We start from the raw sequence: 15,377 nt of genomic DNA, 5'->3' as shown, positions 1-15,377 counted from the left end.
GTTTGCCTTCCTTTTGAGTTTTCTCTCATTTCACAGCACACTGCCTCAGTCCAGCAGGCTGGCAGCTTCCTTCAGAGAAAGGAGAGCCAAGATTATTCCATCATTAGTGATTGAAGCAGGTGGATTAAAAAAAAAAAAAAAGAGTTAAACAACCACAGGTCTCGCAGCAGAACGAGGGGAAGCTGGTAGCGGCAGAGGCGAAACGTGAGGAACACGCTGAACACAGCAGCAGCCGTCCCCGCCGCGCGGCGCGCGTGCCGCCGCAACAGGCGCCCAGGACGCGTCCCCTCGGGCGCTCACTGCCTACCTGGTGTTTCTCTTCCCCACCTTAGTGCAATATTCAGCCTTCAGCTGCAAAACAGGGTGCTAACAGAGGCGCGAGAGCAGCATTTCTTCCCTCACCAAATGTGAGGAGCGCCCAAACTCAGCGCTCCAAGGTGAAGAATCGAGAGCAGACAAGAGATGTCCAGAAAAGGGAGATTTACCTTGTATGGTCAAATATTCTAGTCCTAAGATTAAATATTCTAGTCCTAAGGTTACAGCCCGTCCTCTGTTCCAGAGCATCCACTGCTCCAAGCAGAGTGGATAAAAGAAGGGGGCTACAAAGACAGCGCAAGTGCCAAGCAAGCAGTTATAGAACCTTTAAATACTTTGAAAAGCAAAAGGGAGCTGCTGATGGTCACTTCTATTACTGCAGTGGTTCAACTGCAGCAGAAAGCAGGGAGGAAAGAAGGAGTCAGAGTCTCCAAATAACAAATTAAAAAGCATGCTACTAAACACATGCAATATACAGCAGTAGGAACTGGCTTCTTCCAGGACACGCGGCGGGAGGAGCAAACCACAACCCGGCGTGCCCGGAGCCTGGGGCCGAGCGGCTCGCTGGCGCCCGAAGGAGCAGACGCTGCTCATCGCCATGTGCTCTCCCACCACGTGCTTTTCCTCTTAGTTTTCTACGCCCTGGAAGGTGTCTGAGAACAAAACGCAGAACCTATCACACCGGGGATGGACACCAACATCACACATGGAGGCTGACTGTGGAAGTCATGAGTGCGGGGTGAAATAGTGCAAAAAACCCCTAAGTGCACAGGCTCATACCCATATATACATATGTACATTTTCAAATCCTCTGGATCTGATTGCAGCTCCATAAGGCAGCTTCACAGAAACAGATACCCCTGCTGGCTGCAGGGCCCTGGCTTGCAGGGCTGCGTGTTTGAGCACTGACCTATTTGGTGCTGTCAGAGGAAGGCAGCCTCAGCCCAAGGAGCCGCGTGCGCAGGAGCACCCCAGGCTGCTCTCCGGTGCTATATGATACCATTCAGAACCGTGCTGATACGGACTGGTGCAGTCCTGCCCGCACGAGCTCTTCCCCGCACGTCACGGCACGGGACAAGGAGCCCGAGTGTCCCCGGCTGCTCAGAGCAGGGTTCAAGGCCAAGATCAAGGTTTCCTTTCCTTGACTCTGCCGCAACCTGCACTTAGTGTGGGGACGGACTTACGGGCAGGCACACGTCTACTCTTGCGAGAGATCCCATGGTCCCAATGTCATCTTGGCTCCTGGATCCTACGTTCAACAGTCCCGATGCGTTGGTGGCCATGCTGGACTCCTGGCAGTAGTGACCTTACTTAAAAAAATGGGACTCAAAAGTCCTTCTTCAGACTTCTGGGAACTGAAACTACGCAGATTTTTGCACCAAGATTAGGTTCACTGGGCACATACTATTCCAGGAGCAGTTATCATGCTAAATGCTAAACCATCTCAGCTCACAAGCATCCGGGAGACAGAGCGACTTGGCAAAGTGGGAATATAAGCCACGAGCTCCAAGTGCACATCTGATTTGGCCATTTGAAGGAAAAAGGCTTTGCTAGATATATTTCACAGCCATTCTACCTTGCATTGCTCTGAATTCATCTTTCAAGTCCTTTATCAATTTATTAAATATTCAACTTATTTCAAATGAAATTCTTTCAATTTACTTATGTCAACTCAATATTAACTATTCAATTCATTCCTCTCATCAGTCAGTATAGTGCAGCATTGATAAAAACCCTGAGGTTGCAGGCAATCATAATAATGGCAAGGAAAAATGTATTTCAGCTAAAGCAGAGACGGGTCTGTTCATTCAGCAGCTACAGCACAGAAGTTCCTCATCGCTGCCTCTTGCTCCCTGATGTGGTTTCACACGTGAGGCTGCTGCAAGGCAAGTGCTGAGCCTGTGCCGATGCCCGAGGTGCTTCTGTGCCCCGATGGGCACAGGGAGCTCCGCTCCTTGGGCGCACACACGCACACACAGAGGACAGTGGACAGGCTGGTTGTCCCGCTTGCTACAAGAAGGGGCAAAATAAAGTAACAGCCTCCAGCTGTGATGGTGTCAGAAGGGAAAAAAAAAAAATCAAAGACTTCAGTGAGGTTGCAAATAAAATCTTTTCCAGCTGCCATAAATACACAGATCCGAATCGCTCTCTGTGCGGCCATAACCTGCCACGCAGCTTGCAGGATTACAGCTCCAATCCATTAGGAGCTCCAATAAGGCGGATGACACGCAGGCTCTTTTCAAAAGATCTAAGGGGCTGCAGAGTCCCTCACAAGACAGAAGGCGCTTCCAAAGCCGGGCCCTGACCAGAGAGAAAGGTTCTGCCTTGTGCATTAGGCAAGACAACGGGGCAGCAGTGCCTGCCCGGCGGCATCCTGCTCCCGCAGACACAGCGGCCAAGCGCGTTCGCAGCGCATCTCTGCCCGGGAACACGCAGACGCCGAGCACACGCGGCGCTCGCCCTGCTTAATAACGCACACATGCCCCTGAACGGGGACGCCCGGGCGTCTGTGCTCGTACAAACACATTACTGCCAGCTCGGAGCCTGAAAATGTCTCCACAATAACAGGCAGCTCGGTTTGGAAATCCGAGTGCTCCGAAATGCCAAAGTGGCAGGAGTGGCAGCAGCCTCGAGGCAGCTCATTAGTGTGAATGGCTGGCTGGAGCCCGAGTAATACCGGAGCCGGGAATAGCAAGGGGCATTTCTGGGGAAAAAAAAAAAAAAAAATCAGTCTAGTCCCGTCGTGTCCTCACCCCTGCCTGCTGCTCTCCTGCTCTGCCTCCGAGCCCCTGCTTTGGATTTGCAGCCTTCTCTACAGGCTTTGGGCTTCCCAAGACAGTTTCACCTCCCGCAAGGCAAAGCAAAGGTCCCAAAGAGCACAGAGGTGCTGCCTTGATGCCGAACACAGCGCTAATGCAGCGCACCAAAAACCACCGCCAGAAGAGGAGGCCACAGCGTCGCTGCAGGGAACGAGCAAATAGCCCCAAGCCTGAAGCACTGCCCCTGCTCAGGGCACAAGGTGCCTCCTTATTTCCCTACACACCCCTATTCTGCTAGGTGAGAACGGAGACCGACTTCTGCTATCAATGAGAGGGCTCAAGTCATTTTTAAAAATACTTTTATAGCACTGCATTCCCTGTAACCAAAAATTATTAGCTCTTAGCTGTGTTCATACGTTAAAAAAATAGTCCTGCTCTCCCCTGTGTTTCCTATCTGCAGAGTGCAAGCAAATGCGACACACAGCAGCTCCTTCTGCTTGCCAGGCATTCCTCAGCCAGGAACATCCATCCTTTTTGATCTGAAAAAGCTGAGCAAAAGTTGGGTATTTGAGGAAATGAAATATTTCCAAACAAAAAAGCATATAGTTGAGTGTTAGAATAAAAAGTTTTCAAGTATCCTTAACAATATCCCTTCTCATTTGTTTTTAAAAATAAGAACAAAGGAATATACTCAGGTTGGTAGCACATCCACAGCAGTCCATGAGTTCATGAAAAAGGGGCATCATTTGTTGTCAAAAGAAAGATCAAGAGATACCTTCAAAAAGGAAAAGGCACACATCTAACGAACAAGAAAGAGTAGGGAAGAATCCAGCTGGCCAAGACAGGCTATTACCAAAGGAGACATGAAAGAAATCACATGAGATCCAAGAGCAAGGAAGAAGGAATGAGAGGCCTCCTTTCCTAGAAATATCAGTGCTATGGAGCATTAAAAGTGCTTCACAGAAGAAGAGACGGCGCACGGTGATGTCCTGCTTGGTGCAAGCTTCAAGACTGGCATCAAGCAGGGACAGTCAAGAAAACATTGCAATGGAGGTGAACGTTTTTTCCTGTTTTCTGATACTTAAGGGAAGGACTGTTGTGGAGTCTTCATGCTGCCTGAAAACGAAGGTTTAACTCGCACAGTAAGTAACGATTCGAGTATCACATAATGACAGGTATCACAGAATATAGGTTCTAACGTGTTTCTAGCTGAAAGCAGAAACTGGAACTCGTGGACCTTACGTGAAACATTTTAAATAAGAGTGGTCACTGCTGTTGGCATCGGTTGCTCACCTGGCTGCAGTGCTCAGCGCAGGCAGCTAAATTTAACCGTTGGGTAGATGATGTCACCAAGAGGCAAACACAAACCAGCAGGTACTGATGCATTTGGCCTGAAATCGCTGCAATCCAAAGCCAGGGCCAGGAGAAATCTCTCTCTGTCCTGGCAGGTTCTCCCAGGGAAACAGTGCAGAGTCCTCCCCCGAGCAACCGGCAGAGCCTCCTGCACGAAATGCCCAGGGCAGAGCTGGGGCTGGGAGCAGCAAGGGTGGATTTGGCAAGGCCTTGGTCGTCTTTACTCTTGTTCCCTCAGCACCATGGCATCTCACGTGCTCTGGACCCCACAACCCTTCGCACTGATCCAGAGGGATTATTCCCATGCGTTAAGGTTTTACAGAATGAGCCAGTGGTTACACAGGGGAAGCAGCCCCTGTTTTGTTCCTAGTATCCTCTAGGATCACAAAATCTGCTGCAGCCACCATAATGCTACATAACCAAGCACAACAGAGCTGCGGGGAGCATTCCAGTGGCACTTCTTCACAAACACGAGGCCAAGGGACAACGTGAACGTGCCACTGGAAGCGCAGGCAGGACAAGGGCCAGCTCCCCCCCAAGCCAACACGCACAGAAGCTGCACAACTGCTTCGCACGGAGTGCGGATCTCAGAATTAAATGCTCAGTAATTAGCTCCTTCCATGTGTCTGGTAATCTTATCTAAGGCAACTCATTAGGTGTCTCAGCAATTTGGAAATTACTAGGTAGTTAGTACGTGTTTTTTTTCTTTGTGAATACTAATTATTAGGAAATAGAGCATTTGCTCTAACATTTCTTTGCATGATTTCTTCCTCCCGCAACCTCCTCAAAGTTTAAAATCTCACAGCCGCATCCTCTTGTTCAAGCAGCCTTCAGTTCAGCACAGCCTGGCTTTTCATCTAAGAAATCTGGTTAAAAAATATTACGAATATATACATTTACTGCCAAAACAGTGCATTTTTTGCACTAATGATTTGCATGAACATGTAAACGCACAAGACTGTGTGTCATACGCGTTGTGGGTATATATATTCACTACTGTTGCACACAGAAAAGTTACAGGTTGAAGAGCTATGTAGACTAAAAAGAAAACCCAAGTAAGTAGTTACTTGATATGCTGGTTATTCTAACTTTTCTTTCACATTTTGACAAAATCATTTTAAGTAACTAAAAAAAAAAAAAATTAGTTTATATCTCAGACATGTCAGCTTCTCAAATGCTGGTCAAAACTAGACTTAGATTTTTTTTAGCAACAGAAAAGACAGCATAAACAGTTCGCTTAAAATATGAAGCTGGACAAAACTTTTTTGCTAGTTTGCCTAGCAGTGTTTGCACTGCCTTGACTGTAAAGATGCATTTACGCATTCATGTTAGTAATAAAAACTACTCCATCTCTGGGGGCAACAACTACACAGAGCGCACACATGTGCATGGACACACGGACACGGATACACACACACACACAAAGCTGTGTCAAACACCCTAACAGCCCTAAAAGGTTAGTGATGCTGGAGCAAACGTTGCCCAGTCCATCTCAGGGGAGATTTGAGCTCCCATTACCATTCGGGGCTGTCGTGCAGCACAGCCACCAAGCACACCCTCAGCACTGCACGTGCCCCAGTTCCTCTCGCAATTTCCATGCCAAGGGAATTTTCCAATTTCCCTGTAAGCACCTGCAGGAGGACTTGGCTCAAAGCATGAAAATCTGCTGATTCTTTTTCTATCCCTCTGTCAATTTAATTCTGGGGAGAGGCAGTGAGGGGTGTCAGGAAAGGGGATTAATTTACGATCACTGCAAACAGTGCCCCAATTCCCCGGAGATCCCTCTCCCCTTCCTCCCTAGTTGGCCATTCTCTCATAGTTCGAAGGCCACCAACTAATTTGCTGCAATAGCCACAATTTTATCCTTTCTTCCGTGAAGTTCCCAGCCCTTCAGTCACCTACTTCTTATTGGAAGGAATTTACTCTGTGCAGAGGGCGAGAACAAGCTCACCCAGCCCCTCAAACCACAGCCCTGCGGAATAAACCCTGCGCCACCACCTTGCCGAGGACAATCCTCATTCAGCCAGCGGTACAAATCAAGCCAGGAGTTTGGGATTTTCATCTAGGGCCTTGTTTCAGTGGACAAAGGGGAAAAAAAAGGTCCAGATTGCTTCTATTTTTGTTCCATGCAAGCAAGTCTGTCCAATACTCGTCGTGAAGCAGAGTCAGTAACTGCGCGTGGCGAAAGGCAGATTCGTTTTCTACCTTTGCTGCTACGTTTCCTGGGGTGGACAGACCCAGAGCGCTGGCGATGCAGCCAGCGGTGACGGAGCAGAAGCTGCTGCTTACACTGTCCTCTGCGCCAAGCACGAATTAGAAGGAAAAACTTTGATGCTTTGGAAAACAATTTTCAAAGTTATTTTCACTAAAGACTAGAAATACAGTATAGGAGTCTTAAGAATAGGTCACAGTTTGCGCAAAATAAATGTGAAAATTCAGGCAGACTGCACAGAATAAAGCCAAAGCCCCTAAAGATCATGTAATAAATCATTACTGTCTTAGCCAAGAGGATTACAAAGTAACCTCTGCATCCATGGAAACACAGGCAAACGCTGTAAGAACGAGTATCAGCTTCCCGAGGTATGTCATAGGGGGCTCATCCCATAAATCCATTGGTAACAGTGAGAGGGTTTGCTGGAACAGGACTGAATTAGGCTGGGAATTGTAACTCAGCTCCCTATCTGCTGTAGTCTGGTATTTCAAAATCTGCATAAAAAAGGTTAGGTGCATTGTAAACGCTTAATTTTTTTTATTAAATCCAGGAGGGGAGAGCTAAGAACCAAAGTAACCAGGAGATCTACCTCACCTCAACTCCTGCTCTCTCCTATTTCTGAAGATGCACCTTGCTCCCCAAATTCTGAGAGTTTTTGCAAAGCTGTGGATTTCCAAATGCTTTCCAGTAGTCACATCCAATACACTGAAATAAGAGCAGCATCCATTTACCAGCGCTACAGAGGGAAGACACCTCTGCCCATCCCCTCTAAGAGAGGAGAAAGCTAGAGGGCCCGGAAAAACCAAGCGCCTGGATTTTCCCGGAGGATGCTCGACACCCATTTCCAGCAGTGCCTGTCCCCCTATTCCACAAGAGGGGAGCTGGGCGAAGCCGCCTGCTGCTCTTTTCCCATTCCAACGGGGTTGCAGAGTCGCGAGGCCGGGTGGCTCCACACCCTCGTGCTCCCGGAGCATTAATGGAAAGCGCATGGAGGAGCCTCGCAGGATCCTCTCTGGCTTAATCCTTAAAATCCTCTTGTCATTGGCTTAAAACGACTTTTCTCGATTTTCCAAAAAAGCCTCTCCTCTTAGCTGGCAACAAGGCAAAAAAGACTCCAGCCCCCAAAGTAGAACTTGTTCAAAACATTACTGATTTGAGAAAAGAGGTAATTCTCTTCTAGACCTCACTGGCAAAAGGAACGGAGCCACCTGCCTGCTTTCAGTGAATGTTTCTCCTAATTTGAACAGTTAAATGAAAGAACATTTACCTTTTTAAGGACCTCGAAGACTTCAGTGTCCCAATTTTCTGCTGGTGCTGTGTCACCACTTCCCACACCATCAGGTTTTATACAACTAAAATAACCCAGAATATTTTTTTAAACATAAGTGGTTTAGAACATGCTGAACTTCCTCACAATGTGACAGAAAGCTGATTTAATCAGACCAAACACTCATCAACAGTGCCCAAACAGACGATTTGCTGACGTTGAAACTCACCCATTAGTTTGCAAGATACTCTTTGTGATCCTGCCTCCAAAAGGAGAGAGTTGTGTAGGGAAAGTATCTGCAATTTTGTACCATCCCTAGCATCCTCTCTCTGCTCCAGGCCCCCAGTTGAGGTTCCTGCTTTGCAACCCTTCCCCTCAAAACACTGTGGGCAGCCAAATTTCATTCATTACAAGAGACCGCAGCTCTCTACAGTGACAGATTGTATTTAGGTAGCAATGGCTTTGGACACCCTTCTGCGGTGGTTTTACCCCCCTCTTAGTGGTTTTGCTAAAGACCTCACCAGGGCACACAGAACGAACCAAAACAGACTCACATCTTCAATGCAATTACAGGAAAATCACATTGTTTAAAATATCCCCTGTGTTCAACGAAAGGGAAGGAATCGTGACACACCGTTACTGAATTGTTGACATGAATTTCATGCTGCTTAATTGAAGCCAAGCAACTGATAGAGTCTGGACTGAGGTTTAGCTTGTTGGGTTGTGCAGTGTTTTTAATCAGCTGCCTGCTTCCTTCCACAAGCTTCCAAAGTCAGAGGCTTAGAAACACCTTTAAAAACTTATATATGAAGCTTATGAACTGAGTACTCCTCTACACCCCTCCTTTCTTTTTCTTTTTTTTTTTTTTTTTTTTCCCCACATTTTCTTTTTCCCAGGAATCTTCTTTTAGCTGCTGTGATCTCCACTTACTCTTCTTCTTGCAGCACAGACCAAATTCTGAATTCAGGCATAACTGCAGAATTCCCAATAAACCATTACATATTACTAGAAATATCTTAGTCAGAAAATGCCCTAATTTTCCAAGTACCATGCACTTCATACATAGCAGTTCCTTTCCCCCCAAACTTGCATGCTAAAAACTGTACATGCTGAGAGCCAAATACAAGGGAAAGGGGACCCTGCATGTGCTGGGGGTTGGACTGGATGATCTCTAAAGGTCCCTTCCAACCTCAGTGTCCATCAGATAGATAAGCATCTCACAGAAGTCAAATGCAGTGCTGCTACTCACATTTAAATCACTACTCCAAAGAGTAAAGGATGAGGTGAGAGATGTAAAGCCAAGATCCGTCACCCCAGCTGCTCGGAGCCTCCCAGGGTTTCGGCTGGCCGGCAGTGAAAGCAGCAGCAGGAATCGCGCGGGGCTCCGCTCTCAGGTACAAAATGCTCTGCCTGGGCAGGCAGCCCTCAATTTACACCACAGCTGTTACTGTAAAATATTTATAAGCTAGGACAACATGATTTGGATCTAAACATGTACTTAAATACTCGTATTTAGATCCTAGAGCAGAAGAGATTTGAGGGTGAATTCAGGCATAGCTTATACCCGTATTCATGCAAAGATTAATAATTACTTCCCCTGAGACCTTAACAACTGCTGAATGTAACTAATCACATCAGCACTTACTCAACCCTTGTATTTCTTAAACCCAGTTTTTAGCAGCATCCCACTGAGCAAACACCTTGTCCAAAGCTCTCCCTAAACTGCTGAGACTCCATGGCAGGGATCACACTAGCCCTCCAGGCTCGCCCAGGAGAGAGGAAGATGCACCAAAGGGCAAAAGATAAGACAGAGTTTTAATTAAGTTTTGAGGGGATAAAAAATAACATGGGTTTGTACACAACAGCTTCCTCCTTGCTGCTCAGTGAACACATTCGGCCAAAGTCCTCCTGCTGTGTGTGTTTGCAGCCTGTACACGTCAGGCCCCACTGCAGCCGTCGAGGCCTCGCGCCTGCACACGTGGAGCTCGTGGGACACAGAGCAGCAAGCGACCTCCGTGCTCCAGCCTGACTCATCAAGAGTCCAAGTGCAGCACAGCACGCAAGAGAGGCTTGCATTAAACGTGTGTTTTCTTGAAGGCGTTCTGTCTTCAACTGAATGATTTATATTTCATTTTGATGCGCGTTTGCAGTGAGCATTGCAGGCCAGGAGCTCGCTGCCTGCCCTGAGGGTGCTCGCAGAGCGCCCTGGGCTTGAGCTCTCCCCTGGGACCAGCTCCGCGTTCAGCCGCAGTGGCTGCCGCGTGCATCTGACTTTCTGCAGCACAAAACCTGCAGGAAAATTCAATTACCCAAGTGTTCCCTCTCAGTGTGTTCTGTAAACCCCCCTGGGTGCCATTAGCTCTGGTAGGAGGACACAGCATCACGGTACCTCATTGCTGGAGCAGCGTTCCTCACGAGCCTGGCAGGGGCTGCGCTCCAGCCCCGCGCGAGCGGCGCGGCCATCGGCCTCCCCGGGACCGCAAAAAGGGGGCCCTCCTTTTCCTCTGGCCAGTGGCAAGCTCATGCTATGGGTCAGAACTGCTCCTCCTTTTCAGGATGCCGAGTTCCGGACTGCAGCCTCTCTGCCCTCCCTTGGGATGTTCATTCCACACACGTACACTTCCCAAGCACCCCGAGACCTCCCACTGCTCTGAGCTCCTGCTCTTGCTCCACGGATCTTCATGGATGCCAACAGGGACCATGATGGTTCAGCAGCCCCAAGTTGCTTCTTGCTGACACTTGTATCCACGTTGTTCTCAGGATTCAGTTCCCTCGCCTCAACACTGTCCCCTCCATGTCCCCCTGCGCTGCAGCTCCTAGGTACGTCCCAGGAAGCCAGAGAAGAGCCGTGCAAGCCACACCACTGAACTCTGAGTGCCCTCCTGAGCACCAAATCAATGAGAGAAAAAAGGCACCAAGCTACATGGAGGAGCAATTCCTCTCCCTCCTCCCATCACCCCCAAGAAGCCATCCCACGGGAGCTGCTAGAACAGCTTGGTCAGCTCCCTCCTCTTGCAGGAGGGCAAAGAGGACAGAGCTGCTCAGAAGACAAAAAACAGAGAACAGGACTCAATTTGTTCCCCCCGGCAGCCTTTGCTCATCCGGAGCTGAGCCTCTTGGTGTCAGGTTGTGGCAGCACCTCTGCAATTTGGAGCAACAGAGCAGCACATCAGGAGAGAGGGGCTTGGTCTACAAGAACGCCACAAAATAAAGTAAAAAAAAAAAAAAAAAAAGGAAGAAAAAGAAAGAAAAGGAAAAAAAGGCCTGTAGGATCCGTAGGGGCTGCAGTGTGCAGGCCGGCAGCCCCCAGGGAAACGGCTTTGTCGATCTCCTTCCTCAAACGGTTCAATGGGGGGACATTTGGTCCTGGAAAGCTGATTAATCTTCGTTCCCTTGCTGCAAACGAGCATTTTGTAATGCAGCAACTGCAGCCCGGCTAAGAGGCTCTGCCACCAAAGGCAGAAATTATTTAATGGCTGGAAGGAAGGAGCAGGAGTGGAGACTTCCCTGAAATACATTAGTGCAGCTCTGCTGAAACCGGAGCACTCAGCTCAGTTTTAGCTCTGAGTTGAGCTCTGGCCCCGACTTTCAGAGCTAAGGGGCATATGTGATTTCTATTGAGGTCAGAGAGACTTGGAAACCCTCAGCAGAAGCAGCACAAGAAGCACGCAGTAATGATTCAGGACATACCTTCCCACGCATCCGTTTTCTACAAAATAATACTGCAGCAGTTTAACTTATTTATTTCATTGTTGTTACTTGGAGGATATAGCCTAGGATCGCTCTTTTTTCCTTTTGTAAGATATCTGACTATCCAAAAGAAAGGCAGTCTAGCTCTACTGTTTTTTTTTTTTTGTTGGGAGAATGGAATGCAAAATATTCAGTTCTACTGCCAAATAGATTTCACATATCCTTTATAAATTAAATCCTTCTTTATGAGTGAGGCACAAGATACCTGGACAAATTTACATTCCTCTGAATGCAATTTCTTCCACTGAGCAGCAGTCCCTGGCATGCAGAGGAGATGACTACAAAAGCTTGTAAACAGAAGCTTCCTCTGCAGGCAACAGCAAGTGCTTTAAAGTATGATAAAGTCTGGGGTGTCATAACCAAGCATTCCAGAAGCAGATTTTAGAAATGAGCACATTAAGATTATTGCCCCAGACAGCCTGTAGGTATCATGGATTATAGGTAAACTATTGCTTTAAATGGGGTGAGCACCAGGACACACTTGGCCTGATGTAGTCTTCAGACCTGAGGTGCTCTGACCTTAAAATCTCTAAAGGCAGCGGTTATGGATCAACCTGAGTGTTTTGCCCTTGCACGTGTATGCACACGGAAACATTTGCTGTAGGAACCTTGTTCTGGACTGTTCTCAGCTAAAATCAACATGATCTGCCAAGTCCTCATCCTCCAAGTATTTTTTCAGTAGTATACAAATTCATTTCTTCTAACTTTCAAATTTATATAGTCCAGTTATGAGGACGTATAGCATCTTCTTCATGAAGCACAAGGCTTTACAGCGAATCAAACTGAAATATATACAACTCCAAAGATGTCAGCTGAATTCTCCACCCATGCTAGTGCAGTTAGCTTATCTGGAAGAGCACATCTAGCACTAGTCACTCTTGCCCTGTCTCAAAAGCAGTACTGGAAAACGAGAGGCTCAGAAAAAAAAACAACCATAGGCAAGCTCATCAAGAAAATGTACCAAAATAACAAGGAAGCAAGATTTCTCTGAAAATAGAGAGAGAGGGGAAAAAAAAATATATCATCACCAAGGACAAGAAAAAAAAAGTTTATGCAATTCAAAATACCTGTGCAAGTTCTTTCACAATACAAGCCTATAGAGTAAATGAATGAGCTTGGAAATTTAGCACCTGACACTGCTTTGTTTTAACATAATTTGAAAAGGTTTTTCAACAAAATGGAAATGCAGATTTGATTCAAAGACAACAAAAGGAAACACTCATATATCATCTAATCAGGACGTAGCACTTACTGCTACAGGAGTAGCTGAGCTAAAAATTTAACAAGGTTCTTAAACATTGCAGTAGATACTATCCCCAGCACAGTTACAAGCCATGGCGGCACCAAATCTGGAAGTGACACCTGATGGCACATTTCCAAGCTCATGTCAATTCCTTCCATCACTTCAGCAGAGCAAACTCCACATATCCCCCACCTCTCTATACACATATATATACTCACACACCAGAAGATACTCTAAATTATAACTCTTTCCCTCTTTCACTTCCACTCCTACTGTATGTTTACATACAGCAGACCTGTATGGTTATTTAATGTATTACAAAAATGATGCCATTCCAGGGTGTAACACAACAGCCATTGAGCAAAGCACTGCAACACTTCATACCTCTTGCTAAGACAGTCAGTGAAGAGTAACAGGCAAATTAAATCAGCATAGAAAAATGTACATAGGTAAAATACAGTTTATTTGTCTGATTATTTTTTTTATATCCCTCTCTATCCTACTCATTTTCTACTATGATCTCTATAAACAGTGTTAGCTTCTAATATTCCTGTTTTCTTGCACACAAAGAAGTGCTGTAAGTATTTTAACTGGACTAAACAGAGACTACACTGCCATAGAGCTACTTACAGATTTTGGAAAATTTCAAAAACCAATATATTTGGAAATAATTTTATTCACAGCTTTGTGTGTGTGTGTGTGTGTGTGTGTGTGCGTGCATGTGCCTTTTTTAAAACAAACGAACAAACAAAAAAAAAACCCACACCTCAGGAAGCATACCTTATTATGAATGCAAATAGGTAACTTTACTTCTATAAGAACACACCCTTGCCTTCTGAAAAGGCCCCCTCCTACTCCTCAAGAGACTTGAGACCACAAAAAAATGCTTACTTACAAAACAAAATCTCCCCTAAAAGAAGACTGTCCTCAGCCCAGAACCACCAGCAGGTTTAACCACCAAAATGACACTAGGTTCCTTTTCTAATCAACTGTTCTTGTGGGGCTTCACAAACGTTCCTGTCTCCTCATGCTCCCCTATGAGGGAATGAAGTCATGATGTTTGTTAATATACAGTGTGTGTACGTGTGTGTGTGTATATATATAGATAGATAGATATTTTAAGTTGATCAAGACACCCAGAGGGTAACAGCCTATCATGTCCTGACCTGACCTTCTTCAGTCTCATCCTGTCACCGATGTCACAGCAGCTAGTGCTTGCTTAATTTCTGCCAAGCCAGTCCTGTTTTAGTAGAGAAGGCCATTCCAGCTGGCCTGAGGGCTTGCAGGGGATGTCAGATATGGGTCACGTCCCGTCCGCAGGTCCTGGTGGTTTTGTCTGGAGATCCTGGAACACCGGATAACCAACCCATGATGGCTCCTGGGCCTCGAATGCTCCTTCATTCAGCAGCATAAAGGAGAGATCCTCAGTAGCACGGGAAGTTGTACTTCCTCCAGATTTGGCTCGTTCTTGCAGTCAGACATGAAAATAGTGATGCTGATGCCTTTTTCTGAGTGGCAGAAACTGATTTTTCTGCACGCATGAAGACAGTTCTGGAAACTCTCAATAGAGCAACACTAAAGTACCACAGGGAATGTCCCATTCCTCATGTACAGGGTCCCGGTGCCAGACCCACCAGAGCAGCTGACATCTCATACAGGTGAGGAAAGCCCTTGTACAGGCAGTAGCATCAGCTGCAGCTCTCTGCTCAACTGCAAGGAAAGGGCAAGTCAGGAGTGAGTTGGAAGCAACATAACCCCTTCTAGGTGCAGTGCCAGCCTTAGGGACACACTGTGCTGCAGCCCACGCTCACGCTGTAGGTCCTTCGTGTCCCCGCGCTAGACAAACCTTTCATTCAGCTAGCTCGAGCCAACAGCAAAGACCACCTTGGTGGCAGCAGGATGAGCACAGCAAGGGCTGCCTCGGACACGGCCATTGCTCTTCCTGTGTTGGAGTCCCTTGGTGACACATTTCCATGGAATCTGCCATTCTGAGAGCACACTGGGTTCATCCCAGAGCTTTCATCACGATGTTTAAAACAAGTCCTTTGGCACCAGAGCGAGCGGTACTTGGTGTCGGAGGCAGGGCCAGCTACGCCTGCCACTAGATTTTTCCTTGGTGAGGTTTTCTCTGCACTGGTAATTGAAACTTCTCTGCCTAACTATTCTGGAGCTTGTTTTGTCAGAATCTGATGAGATTTCCACAGACTATTCTGGAAAAAATGAAAAATTATCATTGTATTTCACAACATACATATTCTAGCAGAGAATAACTGATGATTTGTCAGAATACATCATTTTCCCAGGCAACGGAGAGATGTACGTTCTTCAGGGGATTCATTAATGACAGAAGGAGCGTGGCTTAAAAATACCCTCAAGGAATCCTGTACCGAAGAAGGAGTTTGTGAAGACAGAGAATAGGAGGGTAACCATTAGAAACGATTTCATTCACAGTATTCTTACAATAACAGACAAAAAGAT

The 15,377-nt window shown here is 46.7% G+C and overlaps 1 protein-coding gene across 1 annotated transcript in view; it reads right to left on the bottom strand.

The window, feature by feature from the left end:
• CACNB4 (calcium voltage-gated channel auxiliary subunit beta 4) overlaps nucleotides 1-15,377 on the bottom strand; it is an 80,665-nt gene that overhangs the window by 24,580 nt on the left and 40,708 nt on the right. The window lies entirely within an intron of this gene.

This window comes from Tinamus guttatus, unplaced genomic scaffold (genome assembly GCF_059628265.1).
Source record: "Tinamus guttatus ecotype Peru unplaced genomic scaffold, ASM5962826v1 Tinamus_guttatus_pri_ptg000325l, whole genome shotgun sequence".
In the NCBI taxonomy this organism is placed as follows: domain Eukaryota; kingdom Metazoa; phylum Chordata; class Aves; order Tinamiformes; family Tinamidae; genus Tinamus; species Tinamus guttatus.
This window is presented reverse-complemented; position numbering and strand designations above follow the sequence as displayed.